Source organism: Triticum dicoccoides, chromosome 4A, assembly GCF_002162155.2.
Source record: "Triticum dicoccoides isolate Atlit2015 ecotype Zavitan chromosome 4A, WEW_v2.0, whole genome shotgun sequence".
NCBI classification, from domain to species: Eukaryota; Viridiplantae; Streptophyta; class Magnoliopsida; order Poales; family Poaceae; genus Triticum; species Triticum dicoccoides.
Window position 1 is genome coordinate 174,379,342 of NC_041386.1, and position 8,969 is coordinate 174,388,310.

Genomic DNA, 8,969 nt, shown 5'->3' on the forward strand with positions numbered 1-8,969 from the left:
AGCTGTTCCGACCAAATCCTCAGCACCTGTGCATCTCGCTTCGTGCCAAAGGACTGCCGACATCTCCATTGTCTCAGGTGTCTCAGCTAGTTCCTCAGCTGCACCAAGTTCCTCAGCTGGCCCCACACTGCTCAAGAGAAAGGCCACTGCTGGATGAGGTCCACGCCCAAGTCCTCAAACGAAGCAAGTCGCTTTCCAAGTGCCGTCTGATGAAGACGAAGCTGATAATGATGAACTTGTAGAAATCATCAGAGACAGGCAAGTCAGGGTTGGTAGCGCCAAAGGATCAGAGGTGCCACTGCTTTTGGATCTCAAGCTGATCCTCGACTACATTGATGATTGGCACAAGGACCCCAACACTGCCTTGCCTGACTTCAAGCTGACTACTGTCCAAAGTCACATGCTGACCCACTTCATTCAAGAAGAAAAGTGGAAATTTGAGAAGGCCAGGCAGATCAAGAAAGCGTAGTACAAGAAAGAGCGCTATCTGAAGAAAAACGTTATCTCTATGACAACTGAAGAACTTGTCACTACTCAGACTGAGATTAAGAAACTCGATGATAACTTTGAAGCATATCGCGCTGCTTGGCTTGGAGCCAAGGTTCGTTTTGTGAAACTTGCGGATAACTTCACTTTCAATGTTGCAGCCCGACGCAACAGGAAATTCCTCAGGCTGAAGCATCTGCTCAGCCTACTGAAGAAAATGCCAGCACCACTGATGACAATCAGGCTGCTGAACATAATGTGAGTTCCAGGGTTGATGACTGCATTCCAGCCGCTGAAGAAATTGCCAGGGCACCCACTAGTGGTGTGCCTGAAGAAACTAAAGAACTCAGGGCAACTGCATCAGTTGTGCCTAAAGAAAATCAACCAGATTCCTCAGCTTCTCCTGCACCAACTTCAACTTCAATCCGTCCATCTGCATCGGATGTGAAGAAGACCAAGGCTGCAGAGCGTGCTGCAGTGAAGAAAAGGAAAGCATCAGCTGCTTCAGATTCTTCAGCTCCGAAGAAAATGAAGCCTATGACAAGTTCAATTGCACATCCGATTGATGTTGTTCCCATCTCAACCAGGCCATCAAAGGACCTTGTTCCTTTTGATGAAGAATATGTGATCCCCAGCGGATCTGATGAAGCAACTCATTTTGCTGCTTCGTCTGAACCGTTGGATGAAGAAATTGAAGTGGATGTGATCCCTTCAACACCTATCATCTCCTCGCCTATGCCTCAGTTCACAGCTGAAGAGGCTGGCGTTGAAGAAATGGAAGATGATGATGTGGACATTGGCTGCTCCACACCCGTAATCAGTGATGAATTCTGGGAAAGTCAGCATCCGAACTCTCCAATGTTCACTCCTCTACAGCAAATTCCTCGGTCCCCCACACAAACTGTTCACATGGGCTCTGAAGAAACTCATCCCACTGCATCTGTCCATGAGGAAATTCCAGCCACTAGCGCTGATGAAACTACTGCTGCTAAACAAACAACTGAACCAGAAATTCCTCAGTCTGAAGAACCTGCGATTGGGATTCCTGAGGCCGTGATGCAACTCACAGACACTCCTCTGCCGAAGCCAAAGGATCCATTCTCACACAAGCAAAAGTTCAAGGCTGATGATTTCTTCGGCGAGCACGTATTCTTCGAAGATTACAATCCATATGACTCTGCTCGCATTAGGAAGAGGCATTTCTGGACTGCTAGTCAAGCCAATTTCTATTCCTCAGTGATGTTCAACAAGGAGAAGATTTTCTACCATGAGCATATTCCTCACGTGGATATGGAATCTCTGCCGTGCTTCGCACCAGTCCTCAGTGTTCTTCACGATGCTGGGCTGCTCAACTTTTGCTCTGACATCTGCGATTGGAATAAAAAACTGATTCTTCAATTCTATGCAACGCTGCACATCACCGGAGATGCTGAAGATGTGAATTCATGGGTGCTGGACTGGATGTCTGAAAACACTCACTACACTGCACCAGCCTCTGAATTGCTTCATGCTCTACCACTCAGTCCTCCCCTTGAAGAAGCTCGCTGCACCTACAGTGAACTTGAGCTCACACATCATTACATGCAGGTGCTGATGAAACCTTTGAAGCCAGGTCAAGCACCAAGAACCAAATTGCTCGTGAAGGAATTGTTGTACGTGCCCAGAACTGTCTATCGTATTCTTACGAGGACAATCAGTCCTATCAAAGGCCACGACTCATCTGATGAGGAAATTGTTGGCATCATGAAGAATCTGGTATTCAACATCATTCATGGCATTCCTGTCAATTATCACGATTTCTTCATGAGGACTATGGCCAATGTTGCACTGTCTCCGTTTGAGCTGAAGCCTTATGCACCTTGGATCATGAGATTCCTCAGGACAAGGTCTTCACTCAACTACAAAGCTGATTTCCAGAATCATCTCAGCTACTTGCCCCCAATTGAAGTCGCCAAGCAGACATATTCCTCATTTGATGAAAAGGGCAAGGCACCAGCTGTAATAGATGAAGGCATTCGTCCATTGGATGGTCAGTTTCACAAAGCTGCATCTTATTTCACCAATGATGACCCTGTCACACATGACTCTGCCAATGCACCTAAGTCCACTCCTCAAGCCACCGCTCCGCGCGTGATGACTGACCGTGAACTTCTGCTTAGTCTTCACCAGAAGGTGGATCAAAATCACAAATGGGTTAAGCGTCAGTTTGGTTCACTTCTTCACAACATGACTGCCACACACAATGTAGTGAAGAAAAACCACTACTACCTCCATCAAGTCTTCGGTCGCACTAGGGCAATCCTGTCACACCTGTATGGTGAAGAAGATCTGAAGAACATGGGTCTTAATGAAGATTTTGACTGGTCTGCACCTCCACCGAAGAAATTCAAGAAGGTCAAGGTTCCTTCTCTGGTGGCCAGCTCATATTCTTCATCGCGCGACACTGATGAACATGAAGATTTAAACGACACTACGGCAGGCCCTACATCAACCAACGACCCCAACAACGCTGGCGCTCCTTCCTCAACATGATTATCTTCAGGGGCGTTAGTCCTCATTTTCGATCCTTTTGGTCATTCGATGACAAAGGGGGAGAAATATGAGTTATTCTTCAAGCGGGTCTACTATATGGGCGTTTTTTTATCTGCTAAGTTACAACTCTCATTCTTCTGAAACTTTATTGGATCAAGTTGTAATCTTAAACCGGATGGTGCTCTGATACTTTTGATGCACTGTGCTCTGATACTCTTAATGCACTATTCTACATGCTTATTCCTCGTTAAATATTATTGCACGCATGCTGAATTTCATCAGGCACCATATTTTATCATGCATTTCAAATTCTTTATATTATATGTTAAATGCGTGTATGAATTACAAGATATAGGGGGAGATCTCCATGATTCAACTCTTCAAGTGTGCATTGCTTGAAAAGCAAATTCCTCACTATGCACAACTTTAGGGGGAGTTCTTCTATATCTTGCAATCAAATTCCTCAATATCAGTATTTACACTTCATATGTTTATCCCCGTAGAAAACTTAACCTATATTGCCATCAATCACCAAAAGGGGGAGATTGTAAGTGCATCTAGTGCCCCTTAGTGATTTTGGTGTATTGAAGACTTATAGGTTAAGGGACTAATGCATGTGTGAGTGTACACATGTCTATAAGTCTATGAGGAGTTTGATATTTATAGGAAAAGTCGACCCCTAAAAATGAATATCTTCGACTGAAGATTTTGGTATTTCTGAAGACTTTCATGAAGACTTTGAAAGTGAAGAAATTGGTGTGTCCGTGAAGACTTGATATTCATGCGAGAAATATGAAGCTTGAATACTTCCGTGTTCATAGTTTTGTTTTTCTCTTTCTTGAGTCATAGGAAACACCGTACTGTTAAAGGGGGTCGAGGAAATACTAAGGAAAAATTTTCATGTTCAACTCAAAATCCTACACCTATCAATCCCTTCGAGTGAAGCCATTGGAAATCTCATACAGTTCAGTCAATTCCTTCAGTGACAGAGACGAAGTTCTTCTGGTCTCTGAGGATTTTGTCCTGACTGAGGAGTTAAGAATTCGCCAGTGCGGATTGCCTACACAGTGAGGAACATGATAGCCCTGAGGATTTTACTACTCAAAATTCCGACCGTTGCTGTGCTATGCGCCAGCTGTCCCAAAATATCTATCCACCTAACGGTCATATCATTGAAGGGCATTTATGTCTTATCATAGGCTATAAATAGCCGCCCCCTACAACCGCTAGCTGGTTGGCTGCTCCGAGAGAAACTGACACTTGTCATTTGAGAGCAACCCATCCTCCGAGAACTTTGAGCGAAATCATCAAGTGAGGAAAAACCAAAAACCCAAAACCCAAACACCTACAAACCCCAAGTGATTGAGCATCACTGAAGAGATTGATCCTGAGTGGATCCGACGCTTGTTACCTTTGAAGACTGTGCTTCTTCCAGACGGTTAGGCGTCATGGTCTAGAGCATCCAAGAGGAATTGTGGATCACCGAGTGACCAAGTTTGTGAAGGTTTGGAAGTCGCCTGAAGACTTACCACGAGTGATTGGACGAGGTCTGTGTGACCTTAGTTCAAGGAGAATACGGTGAGGACTGGGTGTCTTGGACTAAGTGTCCTTGACTGGGTGTCTGGGACTGTGTGTCCTCGAGTTTAAATACTCAGCCGCTCCAACCAGACGTATAACTGAGACAGCAATTGGAACTGGTCTACCAAATCATTGTCTTCACCGAGCTTGCTGGTTCTATTTCCTCAACTCTTTCATTTCCTCATAACTGTGATGTATGTTTGTTCATATCTGTGTTTGAAGACTTTGACTGAAGACTTTCTCAATTTCCTCAGTTCAATTTCTTCAGTCTGTTTTGTCTTCATCCTGTGTTATCCTGTGATTACGCTTCCTGTACTATGTGCCTGTCTTCATTTCATCATGATGACTATGCTTGTATTCTGTTGTGTTTACTTTTGAATACTTATTCCGCTGCTAGTAGTTCTTCGCTAAGGAATTTCCTCACCAGCAAATTCCTCAGTGAAGAATTTCATAAAAATCGCCTATTCACCCCCCCCTCTAGTCGATATAACGCATTTTCAATATGATTAACGGAAAGCAGTAACATGCTACACTACTCTAATGCAAGCAGTAGAGAGAAGAATAGACGATATCTGGTGATCAAGGGGGGGGGGGCTTGCCTGGTTGCTCTGGCAAGGAGGGGTTATCAATAACGTTGTCGATCGGGGCAACAGCGACGTCCGTCTCGTGGTCTACTGAAGAGAAGAGAGGGAAGAAACAGTGAATACAATGCAAACATATGCATATCGATGCATGACATGACAAGTAACGGCATAGGTGTGCCCTAACGCGGTAGTAGGTGATACCGGCGAAGGAGGCGGGGACATCCAGGAAAGTATTCCCGGTGTTTCGCATTTTCGGACAGACGGGCCGGAGGGGGAAAGTTGCATGTCCGCTATGCTAGGGACGTGTGGCGGATAAATGGGCTGCATATTCGGATTCGTCTCGTCTTTCTCAGCAACTTTCATGTACAAAGTATTTTCACCCAAGTTACAGATTATTTTATATTATTTTTTAAAGTTTTAATAATTTTTTGAAATTACTTTAATATTTTATTTTAAAACTTAAACATGGCAGAATTCCTGTTGTGCCCACTAGTTGGCTAGACTAGGAGTATGACAGCTGGGACCCAGGGGTCCAGTCAGCAGTAGTTGCCGGTCACAGTTGACTGGTCAACAGGGTTCAAGGGCCCGCATGTAATAGACACATGTGCTAAAAGACATAACTAAACAAAACAAAACGAAAACACTAAACAGGGGGGCCACTGGTCATAGGGCCATCTAACTAATCTACCAAAGCAACAGGGCTAATCCCACCTAATCAGGTCGGCCCCTACGTGCAGCGACCCAAGGCCATGGTAGGGCGCTCGTTCGGTCGTTCCAGCTAGCGAGGCCAGTGCCGGCGCATGGGGGAAGCAGGCCGCGGCCCTGGCGGTAGCGGCGGTAGGCTATGCACGCAGCAGAGAGAAGCGACAGCGCGCGGGGTGGCGAGCAAATGCGGGGCAGTAGCAGCGACAGACAACGACAGCAGGTCAGCAGCAGGCACGGGTGGCCGTGGGGCGCAACGGCAGCAACGGCAACAGCAGGCACGAGCAGCAGCAGAAGGCAGCAACCGCACGGGGATGCGCGGCCGCGGCTAGGGGCACACAAGCGTGGCCAGACACGGCCTAGGCGAGGAAGGGCACGGGCAGGAGCGTGCGTGCGGAGCGGAGCTCCAGTCATGGCGGCCGAACGTGGGGAAGGCCCAAACAACGACGGATCGAGCCATGGAATGAGGGGGATGGGGAGAGGAGCTCACCACGGGGCGGAAGGTGTTCTCGGGTAGGCCGGGGACAGGCTGAAGAGACGGTGGTGACGGCGAGATGCAGCGGCCAGAGGAAGAAGACGAAGATGGCGTCGGCTACATAGCTTCCCTCCTTGCCCCGATGCCCGAAACGGACGCGCACGGGCACAACGAGCCTCCAGGAGGTGCTCCCACCCGTCGGGGAGGCCGGTGGACGCGTCAACGTGGGCGAGGAGCTCGGTCACTGCGGAGCTCACGAGTTCGGGATCGAGCGGAAGGGGATGGGGGAGACAGATGTGGTCGGTCTAGTGTTTCGGGGGAACACCTAAGTAGGGTTGGGGAGGGGCACGTGGTGGCCATCGACCTCCATGGCACCGTGGATATGTGCCACGACCTCCTCTGCCTCCCCATCCTATAGCGAGGAAGGAGAAGGCCTGCTAGGTGGGTTGGCCCGCACTGTAGCTTCGGTCGGGCCAAGTTACAATAGCACTTCTTTCTTTTTCTTCTCTTTTATGTATTTGCCTTAACTAATGTTTTCTATTTTGATTTGCTAACAAATGTTTTTTGTTTAATTATGAGATTTGGCATATGAATATCATACATCATTATAGGGTTGCACAAAAAGTTTGGGGCCGAATGGAGCTGTTCAAATTTAGTCTCGAATTTAAATGGCTCACTTAAGTGCTGCTGGTCCAACTTTAAATACCTTAAGGGAATTTTAAATAATCAAATGATGTTTATTAATTTATGAAAATTACTTAAAGAATATATGGAACACAACGAACATTTTTGTTTTACTGCTCGACGAAATAATAATTTGACTTGTAACTTAATTTGAATTTGACTTGGATTTTTAATCAAGGGGCAATTATGCTTAAAAGCATGGCGACATGGCACTATTAATGTGAGATTACTGTAGCATGATTATCGGGGTGTTACAGATCTCCTCCACTACAAGAAATCTCATCCTGAGATTTAAGAGGTAGAGTAAGGGGAAAAGGTCTGGTTTTGAAATTCTAACGAATCTTCTCAGTCTTGGTTGCTCTTCTCGAAGAGGTCGATTGAATACGTTGATATCTTCATTTCTCAGCTTGAGGTCATCATGATGAAGCCGACACCCTTTCTTCAGGATCTCCATCGTACTTATGGAAAAGATAAGGGGGGGTATATTCCGGGAGAACGGACCTCTACAAGGTTGACTATCTGGTAGCTAACACCGGGGAAGGTGGAGGAAAGTAACTCTCGAACTGAAACTTATGAAAATATCGAGAGCAAAGTAAGAAGGTACCATGAGAAGTTTCAAGCGGGTAGGCAATCGTTCGATGCCTGAAACAAAGTGTAAAAGGGGTCCAGAGCAATGGGAATAAGTTTTGTGCCTGATACCAGAATTGATAATATCTCGGAGGGTGGCTCGTGAATTACATATGAGGCCACGCGCGAGGAATAACTTTGGAAACAGGAGGGTGTACAGGAGAGTCAGGTTTTGATCCTGTGGAACTGTGGGTTATGGGCCCACCATGTGGGTTAAAAGTAGGAAGGCGCTAAAAATTGCACGATCAAGATAGCAAGGTATGTCATAGGATAGCCTGTTAGTTTTGTTGGCAACAACGTTGGTACCTAGGGCGAGGGATGAAGAGAACCATTTTCCTGCTCGTTGAAACAAGGCAGACCAATAGGCAAAGTTCTCGTCCGTCGGTGGTTACCGAAATGTCATCAACAATAGTAACACGATCTTACTGACAAGGTTGTACACCAGGGTGTTTACATAAGCAGCGAATTATTTCTTCTTAGATCATATAAATCACAAGAAAGGTTAAACAAAACAATGGAAAGGAAAATGTGATCATCAGATTAAATAGAACAATGGAAAGGAAAATGTGTTTAAACACATATTTCAGGGGTATATCCTTCCCAAGGACAAGCGGAGCATGATATCCATGATAGGATAGAAAGTAGAAAACCATTTAGGTAAGGGGGAGGAATCTCATGATATTACCCGTACAATGGTGTTAGGATAAATGATAAAGAAAACTTAGCATTGTGCTTCAAATGTTCTTATTGAAAACCGGAGTACCACAGACAGGCTTCAAGATAGCATTGACATGGTCATTGGGTAAAGATCAGACTTTGGATTCACAAAGGATCCATCAGGAACAACTTATAGAATAAGTCTTACAATTTCCTCATGGAAGAATGGCTAAACTTGCTAAAAAGGAAACTATAACAATAGGTCCTCCGGCCAGGTGTGCTAGGCATGACATCACCTTACCGGGTCATATAAGGACCAATATTATGACTCTTGGAAAATATCCCAACCATCATATCTGACCGAGTTTCAGATTTGGTTGGGGTCAGGATACCTCAGAATCAGGATGCCTAAGAAGAAAAAGGTGCAACACAAATTGTCAAGATGACATTGTAAGACTCTTGGGAAATGAATAATGGAAGCGAGTTTCGAAACAAGAGTTCATCATTTAACCAAGGAGAGGATGAGGAGGTGACTGATGGAATCGGTGACAATTCATCGAGGTTTCCAAAAAGATGGATTTCCACAATTATGTGAACAAGGGGATAATATTGGACATATCGAAGTAGATAATGAAGTATGTTCC